The sequence below is a fragment of the Mustelus asterias genome, chromosome 15 (genome assembly GCF_964213995.1).
Source record: "Mustelus asterias chromosome 15, sMusAst1.hap1.1, whole genome shotgun sequence".
In the NCBI taxonomy this organism is placed as follows: domain Eukaryota; kingdom Metazoa; phylum Chordata; class Chondrichthyes; order Carcharhiniformes; family Triakidae; genus Mustelus; species Mustelus asterias.
The window spans coordinates 26,173,828-26,201,096 of record NC_135815.1 but is presented as its reverse complement, the minus strand read 5'-3'; the positions used below and the strand labels follow the sequence as shown (position 1 = coordinate 26,201,096).

Below are 27,269 nucleotides of genomic sequence, written 5' to 3'. Positions count from 1 at the left end.
TGATTTAGCTTTATTACCATGTTGCAGGAAAAGCTGACTGATTTACCAGGTCTGGCTGCATGCAGTGCCTGATAAATAACCTTTTCCCTGTGCAAATATCAGACTCCCACAGTGGGAAGATGACGGGACAGATGTCATCTCAAACTGCCAGCCCAGAATTTTTACTTAATTGCTTCAACCATTTGAAATGCCAACAAGAGTTGGGTCAAACTTGTTTCCTCAACTGCTATCAGACCTCAAGACCTCCCCGACAACACCTCTGTTCTCCTGACAACTGCTTATGTACCTCTCGCAGCTGCCAAATCTCAAACAGCATCTCCACCAAACAAATTGGCGATGCCAGGGGAGATACACTAATATGTAGATATAAATGCTTTTTTAAAAAAATACTTTCAATTGAAAAAGCTAGCTGAAGATATGCGATTGTTGTAGGATATTAAGACATTTAGTAGAGTTGAGTTGAGCACAAAAGAACTAGGCTGACACTCAGTACAGTACAGGGGGACTGCTGTACTCTTGGAGGTCCTGCCTTTTGAGTGAGACATTAAACTGAGGTCCCATCTGTGCTCTCAGATGGACATGAAAAACCCCATTGCACTATTCTGATGAAGAGTAAAAGAGTTATCCTCCAGTGAGCTGGCCAATATTTATCCCTCAGTTAACATTGCTGTTTTGGGATCATGCAGTGTACAAATTGGATGTCACATTTCCTATGTTATAATCATAAATACTCTTCAAAAGAACTTAATTGTCTGTGAAGTTCTCTAAACTTATCCTCCAGTGGCATGGAAACTGGCCCTTCGACCCAATTTGTCCATGCCGTCCAGTTTTTACCACTAAGCTAGTCCCAATTGCCCGCATTTGGCCCATATCCCTCGATACCCATCTTACTCATGTAACTGTCTACCTACTGCCTCTGGCAGCTCATTCCAAACACTCACCACCCTCTGAGTGAAATAATTGTCCCACTAGACCCTTTTGTATCTCTCCCCCCTCACCTTAAACCTATGCCCTCCAGTTTTAGACTCCCCTACCTTACCATAACTTCTCTTATGAAAAGAGATGAATTACAGCTTCAATCACAAGAACACTTAAATATTACTGGCAGATCATGGTACAATACAGCAAAAGCAGCCAACACCTCCAATGTCCAACTTCACAGATCTTTGCAAAATATGTTAATTTTTCCTTCTGTTCTAAAACTCTGAAGGCAGATTTTGATAGTACTATGCAAATAGTGAACTAGTTGTCCTTCAAATCTTTGTAGCCAAAATGACACCACATTCACAGTTTTCATGTTGAGTGGGATGTTCTATCACGCTCAATTGCTGATTGCGATCTGATGGATCCATCCATTTAATAGGTTGTAATCCATCTGTCATGCCTCTATATGTCACCCTTTGATATTCAATAACACTACTGTCACTGAATTCCCCACTATCAACACTCTGGGGGTTACTATTGACCAGAAATAACTCTGGACCAGCCATATAAATACCGTGGCTACAAGAACTGGTCAGAGGCTAGGGATTCTGTGGCAAGTAACTCACCTCTTGACTCCCCAAAGCCTATCCATTGTCTGCAAAGCACAAGTGAGGAGTTTGATGGAATATTCTTCTCCACTTGCCTGGATGAGTGCAGCTCCAACAACAGTCAAGAAACTTGACATCATCCAAGACTAAACAGCCCGTTTGATTGGCACCACGCCCACAAACATTCACTCCTTTTACCACTGATGGATAGTGGCAGCAGTGTGTAGCATCTACAAGATGCACTGCAGGAACTCATCAAGCTTCCTTAGACTGCACCTTCCACACCCACCACCACCACCACACCTAGAAGGACAAGAGCAGCAGATACCTGGAAGTTCCCCTCCAAGCTATCCACCATCCCGACTTAGAAATATATCGCCGTTCCTGCAGTGTTGCTGGGTCAGAATCCTGGAACTCCCTCCTAACAGCACCTACACGACATTAGATTGCAGCTGTTCAAGAGGGCAACTCATCACCACCTTCTCGAGAGCAACAAGTGCTGGCCTAGCCAGCGATGTCCACATCCCAAGAACGTATTTTAAAAATTTTCTGTACCCTCCAAACTCTGATGCCTCGCATCTTTTTTCTCTGTTACCTAATGATGGCTGCTGGATGTACACTACTAGAAATGAAAACTCCTTTGTATTATTCATTTCATCAGTGCTGTGGCAATATTTCATAATCTTTCTTTGATTAACAACCAATTGTGAATACAGGACTCATTTTGGTTGATACCCACTTTGCATAATTTTCATGGTTGATCTTAGAGGGACTTGCTAAGATTCTTCTGCTTTCATTAATTCATACTGGGTAGCAGGATGAGCAACAATATCAAAGGCCAAGATATATTCCAGTTACTTTCTATCTTGTTTAGGCACAGCAGCTTTATAAAAAGAAAAGGGGGAAATATTTCCTCATATTTATAGGTTGCTCAATCTATCCAATGAAGAATATAGCAAAGATGCATGAAGATAATATAGACTATGTAGAGCAGAAAATAAAGTATTTTTGCATACATGAAGTTAGTTTCCTCATTTTTTTAATAATGAGCTGGATGAAAAATTAAAATGCCTCTGCCACCAATTATTAAAGAGGCAGATATTTCAAGTAGCCCGAGTACAGGTCATATGCAGCTAGTAATATTGGAACAATGCAAGTAGAAAGATTTATATTCTATGCAAAAGGCAAATATAATGCTCGTCCACTTCAACCACTGTATGATCTTCAAAATGGCTGCACAAAACCAGCACAGTGGTCCTGGAATTTTCAATTCTGTCAAACGTGGCAGAGCACATTAGCTGGAAAAACCAGCAGATTTGCAGAGTACAAAAAACGAACTTTATTGCCTCAAGTACAGGCTAAGTTTCACCCTTTCAGTACATTGCAATATTTGCCTGGAAGTAGTTGCATTTTGGGCAGTGACCATAAGCCTCTGCATTAACAATTATATGATTATAATCTAAAGAATGCAGACACTTTCTAGGCCCGTGCTTTTTCTTTTACATTTCCTAGACATACACTGAGCTACAATTCAATCAAGCTTTGGCACTATTATAACATGATTCATGCCTGTCACATGCTATTGTCTACCTTATGAAGTCAATGTCCGAGTTCCTTTATCAATGGTCAAGCATATTTGCTTCCCTCCTTTCTAATTGCTAAGTTCTTACTTTCATTGGAGGTTTATTATCCACTAATCACATTAAGCTAAATCTTTTTCCCCTATTTCAAACTTCACCAACACATTCTAAATAAAAGAAACAAGGAAAATACTGCAAACACTAGAAATCTAAATTGACGACTGAAAATGCTAGAAATACTCAGCAAGTCGGGCAACATGTGTGGAGAGAGGAGCGGAATTAACGTTTCAGGTTGATGGTCTTTCAACAGAACAAAAACAAAAAGAAAATCAGCTCAGCTCAATCACACTGCAGCAAAATAAATGTGAGATGTGGTTCTCGTGACTGTTCTTCATGCTTAACCCTCAAAATAAGAATGGTTACACACAGACACTCACCTATACACTTGGCTCAACTGCATCCTCCCCCATAAAAAGCAAATGCTACCTGAGGTAGGAACATCCAGAATTATGTGCAGCCTCAATCCTACGTTTTATGAGCCCCATCCAACAAGCTGATTTCTCATGTTCAGGGAGTTCTCGAACCTAGTGAGCTGATCCAACATTAACTACACTTTGACGGCTAACAAGACTACTGCATCCAGAGGCCAGAGTTCCATCATACTTACAAAGGGGCATGTTTCATTCCCTGGTAAACCCCTCCTAATCACTGTGCAACACATGCCCACTAAAGGCACCCCCCGCCCCCATCCCGCACTGCAACAATTTAAAAGTCCAGGAAGCAGAGGGGAGGGAATCATTGCAGAGCCAACTAGGAAATGCTGAAATAAAAAGTGAGAGAGAAAATGGGCAAGTGTTAAGAGAAACAGGTGACCGGACAGAGGAAAAAGAAATGGAAGAGGACAAGTACAGAATTGATTGAGGCTCACTTTGTACAAGGTTGTATGTAACATTTACAATCCTTCCTTTCTCTGGGATGTTGCGCTCATCAAAGCAAAATTGAAAGGTTGTAACCAGGTCCTCCACAGAATCCACCCTTACTTTCCTTTGTAACCTAGGATACAGCCTATCAGGATCAAAATGATTTTGAATACCAGCAACCTTTTAAGTCCTTTTTTAAAAATCTATTTTTAATCCCACCCAATATTGCTGTCACCTCCTCTTTTCCTGCCTCAGTGACAGCATCTTCTCCACTAAAGACAGATGCAGCGCACTCATTTAGTACCTTAGCCATACCCTTGGGCCTTGACAAAAAGGTCTTCCTTTTTGGTCCCTAATAAAGGAGATGGAAATAAAAAATTGAAAAGAATCCTATTCATCTGGGTAGGGGAAGAACAGGAGAGAAGACATGTTGCAGCGGAGAAGTGTTTTCTCTGAAGTTGCTGGGAGCCAAATGGATAGTTGTTGTCAGGGTTTAATAGAAGCTAGCTAATAGCCAACAGGTAATGTGCTAGCCACTAGAAAGAAGCAATTTTGGTGACACCGTGAAATGTTTTGCTACAAGACACCAAAGAGATCAGAACACAATAAATTCATGAACATTTTCTACACTCATGCAATAGCATTTAACCTCTGAAATCTCCCCACCCCCTCCCTTTTATCGCACATTATTCCCGTGTAGTTAAGACTAAAAATGTAGTTGTCCAGGCAACTCTCCTGTCTGCACCAAATAAATTGGCTGTTTTCTTTCACCTTCACAATTGCTCTTAGAAATCTGAATATAGGTGGTACCTACCAAACCGCAGGGAATGTGTTTTAATTATTGTTTATTTATACTGATACTTGCAGGTTTACAGACAAAAACCCAGAACAACAATTTATTTTCCCCAAGACGGCTTTGAAAATTTATATTCATTCATCGCAGCCTGCTTTACACACTGACAAAAAATAATCTTCTTTAGCTCATGCACTTGCTCTCCAAGTGCAGGCGACACTAATGCTCCTATTACCTTTCCATCTCTATGGTTAGAAACATAGAACATCAAGACAGGAAAGGCTGCAGTGCTGTTGGGGTGACTTCTGACAGGCACAGGGGCAGCCTTAAATTCAGGACAGGTGCTTTAGGATCCAAACTGACCACGTGCTGAAATAAAAACTGAAATAATTCAGAAATACAAAAAAGTCTAACCCCCTTCAGAACTTGGGAGGTCATTCCCAAGTTGCTGACTGCAGAGTGGAATTTTGGCAGCAGAGTGTATGCAAATATCCCCAGGTAAAGGAATAGTGTGTCAAGAACAAAGCTCCCCATGCTCTGCCACCACCTCTGAATTTATTTTTCATCGCCAAATTAATGCCCAACCTCAGATCTCACAAAGGGGTCTTGAAGTTGATGGTCTGCTAACCTGTGCAAAAGCTATGCAGCTGAACCTTATTACATAATCAAGGAGATGTAGGAACACATTTTGTTTTGATGCGGGGGGGGGGGGGGGATGAAGTCCTAAGAGGCAGATCTTAGGAACCTAAGAAAGAGATATGTAAGCAGGACCTTAACGATGGTAACATCAGATTACTCTCAGTGCCACATGGTAGTGAGTATAGAAGGACAGTGCAGATGAATGTGTGATAAGGGATGGTGCAGGATGGAGGGCTTTAGTTTCCTGGGATATTGGGATTTTTTTCCGGGGAAAGTGGAAATCATACAGACTGCTCTGGATGCACCTCAATGAGGTTGGGATTTCTTTTCTTGCAGACAGTTTACTGGTGCTGTGGGAGAGGTTTTGAATTGGTTTAGCAAGTGTATGAAAACAAGGATGTAGCATTACAACAGAGAAACCAGGTGCACAAAAGGACTGGGAAAGGTGGATAGCTCCGGGGGGGGGGGGGGGGGGGGGGGAGGTGTCAAAGTAAGAGGGAATACAAGATCTAATTGAGGTTTACACTGCATATATGTACACACAAAAAGCCTGACAAATGAGGTTGGGTGCATTGCAGATGGGTCATCCAGACTTGAAACGTTGGCTCTATTCTCTCCCCACAGATGCTGTAGGACCTGCTGAAATTTTCCACCATTTTCTGTTTTTGTTTCAGATTTCAGCATCGCAATAATTTGCTTGCATCAAAAAAAGGCTACAACTGGGTATTAAATATTCCTGGATATAAGCAATGTTCCCTGGAAGCTGCATGGCTGCGCAGCAAATCCAAAGGCCCCACTCAAGCACATGTTAGTCCTTATAAGTTACCACACACATGGCCACGTGGAAAAAATCTAAAGGGGCTGCGCACTCTTTGAAAACAAAAAGGGAATTTAGGATACAATGAAAGATTTACGTTTATGGGATGGCACGGTGGTACAGTGGTTAGCACTGCTGCCTCAAATTCCAGGGATCGGGGTTCAATTCCGACTTCGGGTCACTGTCTGTGTGATTTACGATCACGAGGGGTCACGGGCTCAAGCTGAGAGGGGCGAAGTATAACTCAGACATCAGAGGGACGTTTTTTACACAGAGGGTGGTGGGGGCCTGGAATGCGCTGCCAAGTAGGGTGGTGGAGGCAGGCACGCTGACATCGTTTAAGACTTACCTGGATAGTCACATGAGCAGCCTGGGAATGGAGGGATACAAACGATTGGTCTAGTTGGACCAAGGAGCGGCACAGGCTTGGAGGGCCGAAGGGCCTGTTTCCTGTGCTGTATTGTTCTTTGTTCTTTGAGTTTGCATATTCCCCCCCGTGTCTGTGTGGGTTTCCTCCAGGTGCTCCGGTTTCCTCCCACAGTCCAAAAATGTGAAGGTTAGGTTGATTGGCCATGGTAAATTGACCCTAGTGTCAGGGGATTAGCAAGATAAATATGTGGGGTAAAGGGAATAGGGCCTGGGTGGGATTGTGGTTGGTGCAGACTCGATGGGCCGAGTGGCCTCCTTCTGCACTGTAGGGATTCTATGATCTTCTATGATAAGGGAAGGAACGAAATGAGGAGTGGTGGATTAAGTATTAAGGAGAATATTACAATGCTGGAGAGACAGGATTTCTGGAGAGGTCAAAGATAGAATTTAATTTGTTAGAGTTGAGAAACAACAGAGGTGCCATTACACTACTGAGTGTGTTCCATAGGCCACCAACTAGATGGAAAGAGACAGAGGAGCAAATTTTCAATGAAGTTATAGGAAGGTGGAAGACTACAGTTTAAGTTTATTTATTAAGTGTCACAAGTCGGCTTAAATTAACACTGCAATGAAGTTACTGTGAAAATCCCCTAATCACCACACTCTGGCGCCTGTTCGGGTACACTGAGGGAGAATTTAGCGTGGCCAATGCACCTAACCAGCACGTCTTTCCGACTGTGGGAGTAAACTGGAACATCCGGAGGAAACCCATGCAGACACGGGGAGAACATGCAAACCCCGCGCAGATAGTGACCCAAGCCGGGAATCGAAGCCGAGTCCCTGGCGCTGTGAGGCAGCAGTGCTATCCACTGTGGCATCATGCTGCCAGAGTGGTAGTAATGGGAGATTTCAATCATCCTAATATAAACTGGGATAGTAATCGTACAAAGGGCAGTGGGGAGGGCGGGGGAGGGGTTGGGGAAGAGTTTCTCAATTATGTTCAGGAGCATTTTCTGTACATTTCAGGCCCAATGAGCAAGGAGGCATTGCTGGATCTGGTTCTGGAAAATTAGGTGGGTCAAGTGGAGCAAGTGTTAGCAGAGGAACAGTGATAATTGTAACATAATGTTTAGATTAGCTATGAAAAAAGTAAAGGAGAAATCTGAAGTAAAAACACAACTGGAAGAGGGCCAATTTCAAGGAATTGAGAAAGTATCTATCCCAGGTAAATTGGGATCGAAGATTAGAAGGCAAAGCTATAGTCCAACAGTGAGCTGCCTTTAAAGAGGATATGTAGGGTATAGACAAGGTACATTCCCATGAGAGGGAAAGGTGGGGCAATGAAGACCAGAGCTCCTTGAATGATGAAAGAGAGAGAGCAAAATGAAGCCAAAAAAAGGGGGATATGACTGATGCCAGATTTTCAATACAAGTGAGAACCTGGCTGAATACAGAAGGTTCAGAAAGGAATATAAAGGGGGAAGAAAAGAGGAGCAGACATAGTTTGAGAAGCAACTGGCAACACATAAAAGGAAATCCAAAATCTTTTGGCATATAAAAAGGGTGGTAAGAGTAGGGGTGAGAAGTATCAGGGGTCAAAATGTAGACTTAAATGAGGAAATGTGGAGCAGCATGGTGGCACAGTGGTTAGCACTGCTCTCTCACAGCTCCAGGGACCTGAGTTCAATTCCGGCCTTGGGTCACTGTCTGTGTAGAGTTTGCACATTCTCCCCATGTCTGCGTGGGTTTCCTCCGGGTGCTCCGGTTTCCTCCCACAGTCCAAAGGTGTGCAGCTTAGGTTAATTGGCCATTGACCCCTCTCAGAGACAGGGGGATTCGCAGGGTAAATATGTTGGGTTGCGGGAATAGGGCCTGGGTGGGGTTGTGGTCAGTGTAGACTTGATGGGCCAAATGGCCTCCTTCTGTACTGCAAGGATTCTACGAAACAGAGGGAATGGGCATGGTGCTAAATTAGTATTTTACCATGGAAAACGCTGTTACTGAAGTTTTGGTGAAAGAGGAAGTAGCTGAAATACAAGAATGGCTACAAATTGATAATGAAGAGGGACCAGAATGTCAGACTGTATTCAAAGTTGATAAGTCACCAGGACCAGATCGGATGCATTCGAGGATGCCGGGGGAAGGGTAGAAATTGCCGGAGGTACTGGACATAACCTCCCAACTCTCCTTAGATCCACGAGTAGTTTCAGAGGGGTGGAGAATTGTAAAGGTTAAATCCTTGTTCAAAGAAGGGTGTAAGGATAAACTCAGCAATTATTAGCATTGGTGATGGGAATGTTTTCAGAAATGATAATTTGGCACCCCCAAATCAATAGTCACTTGGAAAAGTCTGCATTAATTTGCTGAAAGCAAATCCCTTTTAATTAACTTGATTGAGTTTTGTTTAAATTAGGTAACAGAGAGAGTTATGAGTTTAATGTAGTTGGTGTAGTGTACATGGACTTCCAATTTGCATTTGATGAAGTGCCACATAATAAGCTTGTCAGCAAAGTTAAAACGATGGAATAAAAAGAACAGTGGCCGAATGGAAATCAAGTTAGTTTAGCGACAGGAAACAGCATAATGGTCAAGAGCATGGTTACACTAGGACCACTGTTTTTCTTGGTCTGTATTAATGATTTAGAATCGGGTATATAGACACACTTTCAAAATTTGCAAGTGACACAGAACTTGGCGTTATTGTGAACTGTGGGGAGGATGACAATAGACTTCAAGAGAATATAGGGAGGCTGTTGGAATGGGCAGACAAGTGTCAGATGCAATTTAATGCAGACAGATATGAAATGATACATTTTGGTAGAAGTATGAGGAAATGCATCACAAACTAAAAGCTACAACCCTAAAGTGGGTGCAAGTACAGAGACCTGGCAGTTTATGTACACAAATCATTGATGGTGGCAGGGGGCATTGAGAAAATGGTTTAAAAGGTTCAAGGGACCCTGAGTTCAATAAATTGAATAATTGAGCATAAAAACTAGTTAAGTTTTGATAAACATTTATTGAACACCAATTCGGCCTCAATTGTGTCCAATTCTGAGCGCCACTCTTCTGGAAGGATGTGAAGACTTTTGAAAGAGCTAGCCAATTAATTCCACACCCTTTCTCTTTCCCCACAGCCTGCATTTTCCCCCGGTTCAAGTATTCAAAACATATACAAAAAAGAAAATACGAGAAAGCAACAAGTACAGCATTTAAACATCTTTGTCTATATTCCCTTCACCAAATGAACGTTTTCAGAAATTTTCAATCAAGATGACCCTAAAAAGATTTCTATGTCTCACACAGCTCGTTATCAAAAATGTACTCCCGTTTTTAAAAAAAATGAGCAGGGGTAAAATTTACTTACAAAACACAGTCTTAAAAGAATGACCTACACAACGGAAAGGATATCAGACCTCTGATTAAATTATCCAATTGTGGATGATGGATTATTTCTGGAGATATCCGTTGAGCCCCTGCAGGCTCTCCCGCTGCATGCAAGGGATGCACTTTCTTTAAATCATTCTGGAGGTGAGAAAGTTCTGAGCACATGGTGCCCAACAGAAACACAAAGCCACTCTTGCCGTCACTGTGAGCACCCCATTTCTTCTGCTTAGCTCTCTGTCTCCTTTTGCATGCGTGCTCAGTGGGAGCTCTTCCTGCATTTTCATTGGGCTGTTCAGGAGGCACAGGGCACTTAGGGGGCAATCAAAGAACAATGTAAAACCTTTCAACCCTCTTTTGATTTGCCTCCATTTTCTGATTCACCGCTGGCACAAGGTAACCAACATACTCTTCACACACCAACACAAAGCCTCTTTGTCATAAAAGTAACTCCAGAGAATGCATGCTGCAAATGACCATCATTATTTTTCCTTTCTTGCCAGCTTTGATTGCAGAATTCCCAAGGCCAGAACTTATAGTGAAACAGTGAAGTAGTTGTGAATTCTCCACCATCCTACACTGGATATGGAGAACAAACAGCTCAAATTTAAACACCATGTTCTCCCATGCTTTCTGCAGCCCCACAATCACATCTTCTTTTTGACATTTCTGGTGATCCACAGAGAATCAAGAGTACTTCTAGTTCCGTTCCCCCCACCACGTCCCCAGCCCCCAAAAGCCGTACGTGCTACGGTAACGTCCCGACTCAGTCCAGCACCAGGCCTGTGACATTCTGGACCGCCCTGTCTTTCTGGCAGAGGTCAACGCCAGGCTGCAGATGCTGCTCCTTCTGCATGCAGAATGTTTCAATTGGCAGAAAGGTCGAGAATCAGCGGACGAAGATTTAAAGTTAGCGGCAAGAGAACCGTAGGTGACACGAGGGAAAACCTTTTTTCTCAAACGCAGCATGTGATTGTGATTTGGAATGCACAGCTTGAAAAGGGTGCTGAAGCCAGTTTTATTGTGGCTTCCAGAAGGAAAACGGATAAGCACCAGAAGGGAAAGAACTGTAGAGGTAAGGGGCAAGGACTGGAGAGTGAGACTACCTAAATTTCTCTTGCAGTGAGTCGGTACAGAGCCTACTGCCAAATGGACTCCCGTGCTGCAACCATTCTATGATTGTGCAAGCATATGGATTGTCCAATTTGCTAGTCCGGTGTGTGGCATTGCACCTGGGTGTCAAAGATTAAAAGATGACATGCACAACACAAGATGCCTTATTGAATTTTTTTTCATCATACTGAAAGTAAATTTCCACTCTATTGCCAATAAGGAAATTCTGAAACTAGAACTAGCTGCTGCAAGCTGCATCCTGAAGTTCAGATAAGAGAGCATACAGATCTTTACCCAGAGATTGCTGCTTATCATGATTGGGTTGTAGAGAAATAAGAAGCTCTGACGAAACTGCACAGCTCCATTGGTGCAACCAACATTCAATCAGACAGTGCGTGTCCATGGTGTGGTGGTAATACACTCATACACCTATCAGAGAATTGACCTGCTCATTATGCTGCTCATCATGGGAGTCATTTATGGCACAGAAGGCGGCCATTGAGCCTATTGAGTCCATGTTGGCTCCAGTCAGTCCCACTCCCTCACTCTATCCCTGTAACCCTGCAAGTTTGTTTCCTTCAGATATTTTCCTTTTGAAATCATTGATTGTTTTATTTTCACCGCTCTTGTGAGCATTAAGGTGCAAGACATTACCACTCACTAGGTAAAACAAATCCACATTCCCCCTGTATCTTTTGCCCAAAATCATCAATTGCCTGACAAGCAACAAATGATGATCTACCACAGTGGGAAGTAAACTGAGTCTCTATGGGGGTTGGTGTGTCTTCAGGAGAATCAGAACCAAGTCACCCTTCTGTAGCAGATCCAGTAATATGATGTCTCTAACAGACAGGTTCTCAGTACTCCAGTTCTTCATTGATCATTGACCAAGCAGCATTCAGTGATGAAGCTCGAGGTGGGGAGGTGGGCGGGATGGCCATTTTCCCATTACGTCGATCTGCAGAACCTGTTAAGTCTGTGGTGGGTGTCAGTTAGTAAGTTTCAGTGTTATTTGTTAATGTTAACAATGCCATATTGCTAGCACAATTCCTGTCTCTTCAAGAATGAAGAAATCTTCAATATGCAGGTAGGTATCTTACAGATGTACCCGCAGTCAAAAAATATTTCAGGATCATTAATTTGTTATGAATAAATAATACTTCTGGTATTCTTTTAACCATATACTTATCAGAATAATGACACCCTTTGAGATGGAATGTATCACACATTGCCTCCACATGTATTCAACCATCTGTTTTGTATTGCAGAAATACCAAGTTGGACCAATCATGTATCACATATTTGAAGGTTTGTTTTGAAGCATATGAATGAAACCATCTCCATTATGAGCATGGCACAGCGGTTAGCACTGCTGCCTCACAGCGCCAGGGATCTGGTTTGGATTCCCAGCCTGGATCACTGTCTGTGCGGAGTCTCCCCATGTCTGCGTGCATTTCCTCCGGGTGCTCTGGTTTCCTCCCACAATCTGAAAGACATGCTGGTTAGGTGCATTGGCCATGCTAAATTCTCCCTCAGTGTACCCAAACAGGTGCCGGAGTGTGGTGACCAGGGGATCTTCACAGTAACTTCATTGCAGTGTTAATAAAATAAATCAAGCTCAGCCATTCTTCCCAGAATCACAGAATTGTTTTGGCACAGAAGGTGGCCATTTGGTCCACCGTGCCTGCATGAGCAACTCACCGAGCTCCATTCTCCCGCCTCCTCCCCGTAACCCTGCACATTCTTCTTTTTCGGATAACAATCTAATTCCATTTTGAATGCTTCGATTGAACCTGCCTCCACCACACTCTCAGGGAGTGCGTTCCAGACCCTAAACAATCACTGCACTAGGGATACAGAATCTTAGCCCTGGATGCTCAGACTCTTTCAGTTTCCCTCCATAAATCCCACTGCTTCTCCACCTCTTCCTTTTTAGATCCTTCCTAAAATCTACCCTTTAACCAAGCTCTTCGTCACCCAGCAAAGACACGTCTCTCTTTGGAAATCAATAAGTTGGGGCTGATTGATGCACGATTTTGCAAGTCTTCAAAAAGCACAACTGACCACTGAAGCATGGAAATAATTTTTCTCAAATAAAAACAGCAAAGACTGGAAACACATTACGAATAGATCAGCAACAGAGAGCAAAATCAATTTTTAAAAAAACTCTTTCATGGTTGTGGGCATCCCTGGCTAGACAAAACATTCGTTACCCACCCTAATTGCTCTTGAACAGAGTAGCTTGCTGAGTCATTTCAGAGGGTAGTTGAGAGCCAACCATAATGCTGTGGACCCTAGAGTCACATGCTCTCAAGGACATAACTGGACCAGATGGTTATTTTTAATCACGATCAATATAATTCCATATTCCCCATTAAAGAGACGAGCTTTGAATTCCAGAATTTATTTTATCTTATTAATTAATTAAATTTAAATTCCATCAGCTGCCATTGGATATGGATTTGAACCCATGTCCACAGAGCATTAACCTTGGACTCTGGATTACTAGTCAAGTGGCAGGACCACTATGCCACTTCCCCCCACCTCCCAATTACTAATGCAACTCATCAAAAAGTTCAACGGAAGAGTGGCAACCAAAATGTTAACCTATCATGTTTGTTTTAACCTTTGATGCCAAATATAGGTACATGACATTTTCTCTTTTAATTTCAGATTTCCAATACCTTAAATCTACTTTTCAAGTTAATATTTTCAACCTGTTATTGATTTGCATGTGCTTGCTGCTTACATGATGCTAAATTATCAGGCACTTTATTACCTGGTAACCCACAGTTAAAGACATGGTAAAATTGTACTGTGGCATAGCAACTGAAAGTGTATGGCAGCATGTTGCATATGCAATGAAACCTCTCTGCACTAGTAGGATTTTTAATTATCCTTTCACACCTCCCTCTGCACAGTTAAGCTTATCTGCTGAGTGACAATTCTCTTTTTAAAGTTCTGAAAAAATGAACGTTAAAAATATGTAGTTTATAACTTGTCAAAAATATATAGTGTATTGTGTTTGTCAAAAATATAAAGATGCCAATGAATTGAAGGCTATAATGCAATCTAGGGTCTCTGCTAAAACATCACTATGATCGTTCAGTTGAATTACTACCTTGTAGCTTGCTGCCAGCATTTTATTTATCATATTTATTATCTAATATACCCACATATTAAAATTGTTGAGCGTGTCTCAATATTGCATCTCAAGTTGCATAGAAATCTCCACGTCTAGTGAGCCTTTTAGCATTTTTCCATTACATCGATCTGCAGAACCTGTTAAGTCTGTAGGGGGTGTAATGTTGGGAGGTTTCAGTGTTATTTGCTAATGTTAACAATGCCATATTGCCAGCACAATTCCTGCCTCTTCAAAAATGAAAAAATCTTCAATATGCAGGTAGGTATTCTGCAGATGTAACCACAGTCAAAGAGTATTTCAAGATCATTCATTTGTTGTAAATAAATATATTTGGGATTGTTTTTAACCATATACTTTTCAGAATAATGACACCCTTTGAAATGGAAAGTATCATGCAATGCCTCCACGTGTACTCAACCATTTGGGCTGTATTGCAGAAATTCCAAGTTGGACCAATCGTTTATCACATATTTGAAGGTTTGTTTTGAAGCATATGAATGAAACCATCTCCATTGTGAGCATCATCCAGCTCAGCCAATCCTCCCAGAATCACAGAATTGTTTCGGCACAGGAGGCGGCCATTTGGTCCACCATGTCTGCACTCGCTCTCCGAAAGAGCAACCCAACCAGTTCCATTCTCCCAAGCAGGTGGTTTGCCCAGGACAAGGCTAGCCCATTGCACTTTGGGTGTGCTGACGCCTGCGATGTCCCCAAATGCGGGATACTCGACTGCAAAATTTGTGGTAGTGGGGGACTGCGTTCACGCCTTAAAAGAGGCCATCTTCTTCCCGTAACCATGCACATTCTTCCTTTTCAGATAACAATCTAAGAGCATTTTGTATGATTTGATTGAACCTGCCTTCACCATACTGTCAGGCAGAGCATTCCTGACCCTAACCAGTGTATGAAAAAGATTTTCCTCATCGCTATTGCTTCTTTTACTAATTACTTTAAACCTGTGTCCTCTCATTCTCGATCCTTTCACGAGTGGGAACAGTTTCTCCATTTCTAATCTATCTGGATCCCAAACTTTGAGTACTTGTGTCAAAACTCCTCTCAGCCTTCTTTTCTCAAAGAAAATCATCCTAACGTCTCCAATCCATTTTCATAATTGAATTTCCTCATCCCAGGAACCATTCTTGTGAATCTTTTCTGCACTCTCTCCAATGCCTTCACATCCTCCCAAAAGTGTGGTGCCTAGAACTGGACTCAATACCCCAGCTGAGGCCAAACAAGTGACTTATACAAGTTCAACATAACCTCCTTGCTCTTGTACTCTATGTTTGTAATAATAAAACCCAGGATGCATACTTATTAAGTGCTCTCTCAATCTGTCCTGACACCTTCAATGACTTGTATACAACCAGGTCCTTCTGCTCCCGCACCCCGCTACATTATATTGCCTTTCCATGTTCTTTCTACCAAAATGAATTACTTCGTGAACCTCATCTGCCACCTCTCTGCCCATTTTATCAACTTGTTTATATCCTTCTGAAGTTCTACACTATCTTCCTCACAGTGCTTCTGAGTTTTGTATCATCCAGAAACTTTGAAATTGTGCCCTGTTCTAAGATCTAGGTAACTAACATATATTAGGAAAAGCAAGGGGCTCAATACTGACACCTGTAGAACAACACTTTAAACCTTCCACTAGTCCAAACATCCATTAATTACAACTCTGTTTCTTGTTGCTCAGCCAATTCCATATCCATGTTGCTACTGTCCCTTTTGTTCCATGAGCTAATACTTTGCTCACAAGTCTGTTGTAGAGCACTGTATCAATCACCTTCTGGAAGTCCATGTACACCACATCAACAGCAGTTCCCTCATCAACCCTCTCCGTTACCCCTTCAGAAAGCACCAGCAAGTTGATTAAACATTATTTTCCTAGAAATCGGTGTTGCTTTTCTTTAACCAACCTGTATTTATCTATGTGACTATTAAACTTTGCCCAAATTGTTTCTAGAAGTTTCCCCACAATTACGGTCAATGTCTCTGCAATTTCCACCCTCAATTTCCTCAATATCACAGGGTGCATCTCATTTGGTCCTGGTGCCTTTTCTACTTTGGGTACAGATAACTTATCCAATACCTCCTCTTTTTCAATTTTAAATGCTTCTAGTGTCTGAATTAGCTCCTCATTTACCGTGGCCTGGGTAGTAGCTTCATGCTAGGTGAAATATTCATTTAATACCTCAGATATGCCCTCTGCCTCTGCGTGTAAATTCCCTCTTTGGTCCTTCATCATCCCTAATCCTCCTTTACCGCCGTTTTACTACTCTATGCATAAAACAGACTTTGGGATCCTCTTTTATCTTAGCTGGCAGTCTATTTTCATACTGTCTCTTTGATTCTTCACCTCCCCTCTAAACCTGCTCTTTCAGTCTGATTGTCAACTGTAGTTTCTATACACCACCTACCATAAGCACACTTTTTCTTCTTTAATTAATTTCTATCTCCTTTGTCATGCATAGAACTCTGGATTTGTTTGCCCTATATTTCTATTTTGAGGGACTGTATCTCGACTGTGCCTGAATCTCTTCTTTAAATATAGCCCATTTATCAGCTACCATTTCTCCTGCCAACCTTTGGCTCTAATTTATTCAGCCCAGATCTGTTCTCATCTAATTGAAGTTAGCTTTCCTCCAGCTAATGTTTCTTACTCTGGATGTTTTGTCCTTTTCCATAGTCAACCTGAATCTAATGATACAATGATCACTGTTCCCTACATGTTCTTTGAACGACACTTGATCTGCTTAGCCAAAGAACCAGCTCTATCTGTGCCTCCTGCATCATTGCATGAGAAACATATTGAACAGACACCCTAAGTGTAAATAGCAAAAGTTCCACTGCAGCTGGAGACAAGACATTCAGAATTATTTGTAAAGTGGCTTTGTACAATTATAAACTTACCTTAACCAAGATAACCCTATAGGATGGGCCAAATTAGCAATTATGTAAGACTAATTATCCACTTAACAGAAGTTGAAGCAAAATGTAGAAATTTTGGATTGCATGGCAACAAAATGGTGGGCCAGAGTACACTTTACTAAAGCAGTTTTAGTGTGTTTACATCAATTTGCAGTATCTTTCTCAGTTGCATAGCACAGTTGTCAACATTAAATTAGAATAAAGAACAGAATTGCAAGTGAGCAAAATCTCACTGATATATTCCCAATAAAGGCTGCATGTGGATGATCAAACAGTATACTTATTCATGATTCTCCAAACAATTTCCTGATATCATCTGAACCATTAAGGGGAAGAGGGAGAGAGAGACACTAAATCACTCTGCAGCCTGCATTGTGTCACCCCAAGCGTGAAATTTAACATGGATAAATTTAAGATATTGTATGTAAGGAGAAAAATGGGCATCACAAGCACTCTAAATATTTTGAAATAGATAGGGGTGAATACAAGGATCTAGATGCATTTAATATACTTGATGCGTAACCCCAATTGATGCCAATATGCATATTGAACGCCGAGCAACACTCACCACATACAAAGATAATCTACACAGCCAAAACATCACAGTCCAAATTAAACACTGTTGTATTGAAACATTGCAGTGTAGTAGTCAGATCAGATTTCAAGTATGGTATCCCAATCTCTTGAAGACACAAGGGAAGCATTGAAGGCCTGGAACCTAAGTAAAGAATACAATACTCTCACATGAGGTGGCAAATGTGAGGAAAAACTGGGGAAACAAGCTATTCTTCCTTGAAAAGAGGCAACTGAGAAGAGATTAAATAGAGATTCACAAGATACTAAACAGTAGAGTCATTGGATGATACAGCACAGAAATAGATGATTTAATCCATCAAGTCTGCAAAAGCAGACTTTCTCCCTGTGGCCCACCTGGTCTAATCCGACCTTGCTTAATATTTATTTTTTCAAGCAAGTACTGCACCTTAAAGAATAAATAATCTCTGCTTCAATAATTGTTTCTGGTAGAGCCTTCTACCTTGCATAAATATTTTTTTCCATTCCCTGCTTTAATTTTTTGTTGTAATTATGTCTGTACTGCTAATCAGTGGAAACAACCCACCGCTCTTTACAATATCATAATCTTGAATGTCATCACCAATTCACCCTTTAATCTGTTAGCTGCTGAGGAAAAGGCCAAATTCTCAAGTGTTTTTTTTTCCTAATTGCAACTCATCACTCCTGATAACATCCTCCTAAGTCTACGCGGTGAATTTGGTCTGTCAGGGATTTGCCTAGCAGCAACAATAACAAAAGGGCTGAAAGATAGAAATCTGCCTAGCAACAGTAACAGCCAACATTTCCAGGGACAGGCAAGCCTCTAAAAGTGATCAGGGCATTCCAAGGGCATGAGAGCATCTAAAGATGATCAGGTGTGAATTGCTCTAGCAGCAGAAATAGATTACTTTTAGATGACTACTTTAGAAATGTTAAGTTCCATAAACTGAACCAGTTTACCTAAATGACTGGGTGATTCAGGACTTAGAGAAATGCTGAACTCTCCAAAAAGGAAACAATTCAAGATATGTAGACAGTCGATTCTCATGTTTGAAGTAACAAAAGGAGAAACAGTATGACCCCCCCTCAGAAGCAAAGGACAGTCCACGCCTCACAACCAGAAGCCAGTCCACAATTCACAGCCAGGAGGCTAGGACCCATTTTACAGCCAAGGGGCCATATGACATCTTTCATTTCTCAGAGATATTATAGTATTGAAACTAAGACTTAGAGCTAAGGCATTGCAGGAAACTTTCATAAAGGCAGTTTAAATACCTTTGCTGAATGAGGACAAGACATTTCCCAGATTTGATCATTAGCCCTGTATTATGTGGTAACTATAAGCTGGATTTGACTTATCGAGTTATTTAATTTGGATGTTGTTCGGGACAGGGGAGTTTAGGTGAATTCAAGGATCATTGATGTATTTTGGAACAAGGGGTAAATTGTATATTAACTCTGTGTGTATTTAGTTATTGATGTATCCAAGTGTCTTAGAGTATTGTAATCCCCTTTATTATGTAATTTTTCTTTTCTTTTAAGTTTGCGATACAACGGCTGGACTGCTTCCTCACCGGGGTTTTATGTGACTCCTCACAATATTCCAAAAGAATGGTTTTCTGGCAATGGAGGTGGCTCACCATTGGCCAATGGCAGAGTCTTCCAAACCTGCCAAAGTCAATGGTCATTTGCTTTGCTTGCTGGCCACGCCACCAGCGAACCTGCCACAGGGGATCCCCTTTGACGGAAGCAGAATATCCTGCCGGTGGGAAGGGGTGGAAAATGCGGCCCAACATTTTTGTAGAAGTTCAATATTAGCTCTTTGTTTTTGTATTCTGCACTTGAAAATGCAAAACTAAGGATTCCATTTGCCTTTTCACTGAATTGTAACCTTTAATGCTCTGTATTTCGGTGCAGCAAGGGCCCTCAACCTTGTTCCCTGGTAAAATCATACCACTCAAGGAGCACATCCATTTCCTTTTCTTATTTTCAAAATGTTTACCTTATATTTTATCCAACTGAAGTGCATTGGACATCCATCAGTCCACCCCACTATTCTATTCCAGCTGAATATTAGGAAAAAAACAAAGCCACTCTTTAACTTCACAACAAATTCCATTCATTTATCAGCGATTCAAAACCCTTCCCATGGCTAGTACTTCATTTGGAGTCCTTTCAAGCCCATTGCCAACTACTTCTAATGGCCCATATTTATTACATCACCCTTATAGACCTCATATTTTCTCCATCACAAAGACAGCTTACTTCCATCTCATGGCCTTGTTCCTTTCTGCTCCAACCTCTTCACCTGTCACTGACATCTTTAAATGTGCTTATTTCACTTCCAGCCTTGACGACCACCATGTCCCTCTTGCTGGCTCCTCCATCATCAGTAAACTCTAACATATCCAAACTTTGTTGTATTCATGCGTGTCGCTGGCTACTCAGCATTTATTGGCCATCCCTAGTTGCCTGAAGGCAGTTGAGAGGTAACCATATTGCTGTGGCTCTGGAGTCACATGTAGGCCAGACCAGGTAAGGATGACAGATTTCCTTCCTTAAAGGATATTACTGAACCAGGTGGGTTTTTCCGACAATCAACAATGGTTTCATTGTCATCAGTAGATTCTTAATTCCAGATATTTTTTATTGAATTCAAATTCCACCATCTACTGTGGTGGGATTCAAACCTGGGTCCCCAGAACATTAGCTGAGTTTCTGGATTAATAGTCTAGCGATAATACCACTAGGCCATCGCCTCCCCTTAAGTCTTCAGCGTTTATTGTTCCCTGGTAGTCTAGTGATTAGGCTTGGTGCGGGTGGAGACGTTAGTCTCACTTCTGTGGCCTTGGTTCAATTTTCAGTTAGGGATTATTGTTCTCTTATAAATGCTCTGGGATATTGCAATAGGTGGTGTCACAAGTTATTTATTTTCTTTATGGTGTTACACTCCAGAATTTCCTAACCCCCTGTGACTGCTTCGATTTCCTTTCTCAATTTATATTTTATCTCCCCCTGCAGTCTTTCACAACCCTCATCACAATTTTCCCTGCTCTCAATTTGATATCAACAACAAATTTCAGTGCTTGTTGCCTCTATTTCCCTATCTTTGATCCATTCATCATAATTATGAAGTGCGTTGGGATTTTTTGAACATTAAAGACATTATGTAAATACAAGTTGTGGTTTTGAAAATTCATATAAATGAATTAATTATCTCACTCATCTCTGTAAAGAATTCTATACGGTTGGTCAAGCACAGCCTACCCTTGTGAAATCCATGCTGACTAGCCCTGATTGACTCATTTCGACAAGTGCTTAATGATTTCATGTCATATTATGGAATCCAGTAGTTTACAAACAATAGGAGTAATTTCCTGGCTTAAACCTATCTCCAAATGTGCATCTGCCACTCAGTAGTCCTCTAGCACAATTTTTCTTTTGAAAGAAATTTGGAAAATTGTAGTCAGAGCCTCCTATTCTTCTTTTACAGCTTTCCCCAGAACACTTGTACGTGAATCACTTGCTCCTGGTAACCTATCTGCTGTAAGCACAAGAAACCTCTTCAACATCATATCTCTTCAAATAAGCGGCTCCACTAACTGTTCCACAACCAACTTCAGTGATTCTACAATTTCAGTATCTATTTTCCCAGTACAAATGGAGGCACTTATTTAATATCTGCAGCATTCTGTAGAACCATAAAATCCTACAGTGCAGAAAGAGGCCATTCTGCCCATTGAGTCTGCACCGACTCTCTAAAAGAGCACCTTACCCAAGCCCACCCTCCTGCCCTATCCCCATGCATTTACCATGGCTAATCTACCTAACCTACATATTTTTGGACACTAGGGGCAATTTAGCATGGCCAATCCACCTAACTTGCACATCTTTGGACTGTGGGAGGAAATCGGAACACCCAGAGAAAACCCACAGACACAAGGAGAATGTGCAAACTCCACACAGTCACCCGAGGATGGAATTGAACCCTGGCGCCTGGCACTTTCAGGCAACAGTGATAACCACTCTCTTCCTTCAATCTCTTCTACAAACCTGCCTCATCCATCTCTTACCCCTATATATACAACCAGAGAGATAAATCATACACGTTATTTAAAATTAAACCACGATCATTGGCGAAATAGGTTCAAATTCAAACCATGAAAGGAAATTTTAGGAATGATCTCACGAAGAGTTTCTGTACACAAAAGAATGATCAACACACAGGGTGGACTTTAAAGGTACAAACAGCAGAAACAGAGGTTGCGATAGGATGACTGGATGGTTGAACTTCTCGCATCAATCACGTGATTGTTTCAAGGACTGAAGTGTAAAACCAGCAGACTCCTAGCAACAGGTTGTCTGTCTATCCTATCAGCGGAGGAATGAGTTTCAATGGGCATTAAGGAAACAAATAGGAATTAAAAGAACATCATATTTGTCTTCAATGTTTTAGTCTGGTTAATATATTGCAAGAATCACAGCATACTTCGTTAACACCATTTGTGAATATATGAGCCTGTCAGGACATAAGTATTCCAGTATTGTTAAAAAGAAACAAAAAACACTAATCGAGGCAGTTTTGAAAATCATTTACACAGCAATGAATACATGAAAAGATTACAATGTAGGATAAATTATACACAGGGTATAAAGATCAGTGTTAGCTGAAGCGTTTATTGACTTAAAATCGACTTCAATTTTTCTTCTTTCAGTTTTACAGTTTAGAAAAAACTCTGAATAAAGGAAACTAACTGGGGCAGTGGAATCCAGTTTAAATGTGTTGAAAATGTTGCAACAGTTATAATAAACTAAGGCAATGGAGAGGGATGACAGAGCATTCTAAAATAATAAATGCATGCTGCTCTGTATTATTTCCCAATAATCAACTGAACATGATTTTTTGATAAATGTGTCGTAATTATATCACCATTCATCTTTCACAGTAAATGCCCTCACATCAATGCCTGAAGCTTTGGTAGAATGCACTACTGTCAATACAAAAGCAGAGGCAATGCTGAATAAACATCATTGTCAATGGCTTTATTTAGCACATTGGCACCAATATACAAGAGGAAAATTGCACTTGAGCCAATATGATTCTTCCATGATGCTCAAATTCTATTGCTACTGTTGCAGTTGAACTCATATTACTACCAAAATTTTATTGCTAGCAAGTTAAAAATGCTCCCTCCTACCAAATTGCAAGTTGGGAAGGGCAAATTCTAAAATTGTACTCACAGAACCCCTACAGTGCAGAAATCGAGCCTGCACCGACAACAATCCCACCCAGGCCCCATCCTCGTAACTCCACGTATTTACCTACTGACCTATACATCTTTGGACACTAAGGGGCAATTTGGCATGTCCAATTAACCTAAACCGCACATCTTTGGACTGTGGGAGGAAACCGGAGCACCCGGAGGAAACCCATGCAGACATGGGAAGAATGCACAAACTCCATACAGACAGTGACCTAAGGCCGGAATTGAACCCGAGTCCCTGGCACTGTAAGGCAACAGTGCTAACCACTGTGCCACCCTCTGTTGAGAGCTTTTCCATAAATTGAAGTAGGCATGTTATGAAAATTTCACATCTTTACAGTACACTTTACCAAAATATTATTGATAATGTCCAACCAATAACAATTCTTAAATCTATAATTACAAGCTCTTTCCTGTTAGTTTTTAAAATTCATTTGTGGGACATGGGCGTTGCTGGCTGGCCAGCATTAATTGCCCATCCCTAGTTGCCCTTGAGAAGGTGCTGGTGAGCCGCCTTCTTGAATCACTGCAGTCCATGTTCTGTGGGTTGACCGACAATGCCGTTGGGGAGGGAATTCCAGGATTTTGACCCAGCCACTGCGAAAGAACAGTGATATATTTCCAAGTCAGGATGGTGAGTGGCTTGGAGGGGAACTTGTAGGTGATGGTGTTCCCATATACCTGATGCCCTTGTCATTCGAGATGGAGGAGGTCATGGGTTTGGAAGGTGCTGTCTAAGGATCTTTGGTGAATTGCTGCAGTGCATCTTGCAGATAGTACACACTGCTGCTACTGGTGGAGGGAGTGGATGTCTGTAGATGTGGTGCCAATCAAGTGGCTGCTTTGTCCTGGATGGTGTTAAGCTTCTTGACTATTGTTGGAGCTGCACCCATCCAGGCAAGTGGAGAGAATTCCATCACACTCCTGACTTGTGCCTTGCAGATGGTGGACAGGCTTTGGAGAGTCAGGAAGTGAGTAGCTCGTCGCAGTATTCCTAGCCTGTGACCTGCTCTTGTAGCCACTGTGTTTATGTGGTGAGCCCAGTTGAGTTTCTGGTCAATGGTAACCTCAAGGATGTTGTGGGGGATTCAGTGATGGTAACACCATTGAATGGTTGGTGGTTAGAGTGTCTTTTATTGGTGATGGTCATTGCCTGGCATTTGTGTGGCATGAATGTTACTTGCCACTTGTCAGCTCAAACCTGGATATTATCCAGACCTTGTTGCATTTGAACATGGACTGCTTCAGTATCTGAGGAGTTGCGAATGGGGCTGAACATTGTGCAATCATCGGCGAACATCTCCACTTCTGACCTTATGACAAAGGGAAGGTCATTGATGAAGCAGCTGAAGTTTGTTGGACCTAGGACACTACCACGAGGGACACCTGCAGAGATGTCCTGGAGCTGAGATGACTGACTCTCCACAACCACAACCATCTTCCTATGTACCAGGTATGACTCCAACCAGCAGAGTGTTTGCCCCCCCAATATGCATTGATTCCAGTTTTGCTAGGGCTCCTTGATGCTACACTCGGTTGAATGCGGCTCTGGTGTCATGGGCTGTCACTCTCACCTCACCTCTGGAATTCAGCTCTTTCATCCATATTTGAACCAAGGCTGTAATGAGGTCAGGAGCTGAGTGACCGTGGCGAAACCCAAACTGGGCATCACTGAGCAGGTTATTGCTGAGCAGGTGCTGCTTGATTGCACTGTTGATGATCCCTTCCATCACTTTACTGATGATCGAGAGTAGACTGATTGGGCGGTAATTGGCTGGGTTGGATTTGTCCTGCTTTTTGTGTCCAGAGTAAGAGTTTTAACAGCACCAGGTTAAAGTCCAACAGGTTTATTTGGTAGCAAACACCATTAGCTTTCGGAGCGCTGCTCCTTCATCAGATGGAGTGGAAATGTCCTCTCAAACAGGGCACAGAGACACAAAAATCAAGTTACAAGGACATACCTGGACAATTTTCCATATTGTTGGGTAGATGCCAGTGTTGTAACTGTACTGGAAGAGCTTGGCTAGGGGAGCGGCAGGTACTGGAGCACAAGTCTTCAGTACTATTGCCGGAATGTTATCAGGGCCCATTGTCTTTGCAGTATCCAGTGCCTCCAACTGTTTCTTGATATCATGTGGTGTGAATCGAATTGGCTGGAGACTGGCATCCGAGATGCTGGGGACCACTGGAGGAAGACGAAATGGATCATCCACTCGGCACTTCTGGCTGAAGATTGCTGCAAGTACTTCAGCCTTATTTCCTATAACATTGTTTCCATCTCGATTTTTCCATCCAATTTGTTGACATTTTAAAAATGATGATTTCCAATTGTTTTCAGCTATATCGTTTTCTTAAGACATTTGGTTGGCTGATCCTTGGCAAGTGTCTAATGCTCAGATATCCCCAATTGACTGAATTGATCATGCTTCCATTGGAAATTAATTACCCCATTCTCCTATTTTCCTGGTGTCCTGTCTCTCCAATATCCCCCTTGCCACTTCCAACAGTTGCCTAACCAAGTGGCCAGCTTGTGCTAGTAAGCTGTGTAGGAGGATAATTTTCCAAATAGGTGGACATAGAAAATAAGACCGCAGCAGATCTCAGCCCTAGGTAGTGACAGGTTGAGAGGGGAGCCAGTAGATGAATTGGTATGTGAGGAATGAAAGTGGGGGAGTGTGGCAGAGAAGGGAGGAAAAGAGAATAGAACAGTTCCACTCATTTTACATCCATCCCTGCCTACCTAAGCTTCTAGCTCTCAAGTCACTTTCTCTGTGCTGCCAATTGCAGGAACTCCCTTGTTCTCATACTGTAAGACTCTCAGAATCCATTCTTCAGTTCTGCCATGTCCAAGAGTCTATCAGTGCAACTGGATCCTGGGCTACCACTGCACAATGCTACCATATTCCAGGATTGCCTCTCCACTGCTGGCATTCCCAATGCAACCATAACTTGTACCTTGCCTTCACAATTATAAACTCCAAGAATTGCCTCTTTTAAGTTAAACCACACACTCAAACTCCAGTTACATAAAGCTCCAAATGACCCTCCTCCATCATAATGTCCCAAAGCTCAAAGCCCTCTGCAAACCAGGGACCACCTCCCAGGGTCGCAAAAGCCCAGAACCCTTATCCACTAATGCTGTCACCCTTGTGCCTCAAATTCTATCAAACCATGTCCAAACTTCAGGACAACCTCCATCCTCCCTTTTAGTTCTGCTAAACTCCAGAAACATCCCCTGGCAAACTTACTGCTTATTGTGGAGCTAAGCCACATACGTCAGAAAGATGTCAGTCTGCATTGCTTGACCTGATTTCAGCAGGATGACACTACAATTGGTTTCAATAATCCTGTTTTGGGAAGGGAAATAAATCCAGATACCCACTCTTGACTTTTTTTTAGTATGCTTTTGTTTGTCCAGGCCGAAACTGAGCAAGGGGCAGAGTAATTAGTTACCATATAGAGCAAGTGTGGTGGGGGGGGGGGGATGGAAAATGCTATTTTAGTCAAATAATTTGTGTTACTGAAGTGACAAGTCACAGTTTATATCTAGTCGAACGGAATTCAATTACAAAAATAGTAAATATCTGCTTGTCTATTGTGTCTACCAGTCATCTAAAAATAAAAATGACAGCAATCATAGTTTAAAGGTGGACACCAAACCATGGAAATCCTTTTAGTATTAATTCTTTTGCAAGCCTGAGAGAGAACAGTTCTGGAGACGCACAGTTAAAATTGGCTGCAGGGAGTCAGCAGAGTGAGCGTGAACAAGAACAGTGCCAGAGATCCACAGTCAAAAGTGGCAGAGGGGAATCAGCAGGCGACAGAGAGAATGCCTTTCAGAAAAAGTGAAAAATAATGAAAATGTGACATCTGAACAAAGTAGGTAATTGATTGGCAGGTAAGTATTTCTCTTTTACTCTCTCTCTAAAGAAGGGCACACGTTTAAACTGGGAACTGGGAAATTAAATATTTCAATCAGGCTAAATATAATAGTAACTGAATTAATAAGCATATTAGCAGAGAGCAGGTCTAGAGGCAGTAATTAAAATTGATAGTTTAAACAACTAGATTCTAAAAGAGGGAACAAAGATTAGTTTGATCACGGATGGGAGCTGAGACCTACTGCTTGCAATCTGTGCATTGTGTGCAAACTTCAGGCGACATCATATCTCTTGTGGAACCACGTATGTAGGATGTGTCTTCAGCTGCTTGAGCTTGAACTCAGGA

General features: G+C 41.8%; 1 protein-coding gene and 1 pseudogene across 3 annotated transcripts in view; both read right to left on the bottom strand.

Annotated features, from left to right (window-relative positions):
• Positions 1–27,269, bottom strand: part of camkmt (calmodulin-lysine N-methyltransferase) — a 341,266-nt gene that overhangs the window by 105,944 nt on the left and 208,053 nt on the right. The window lies entirely within an intron of this gene.
• The window catches only part of LOC144504868 (uncharacterized), a 134,189-nt pseudogene continuing 116,948 nt past the window's right edge, over positions 10,029–27,269 (bottom strand).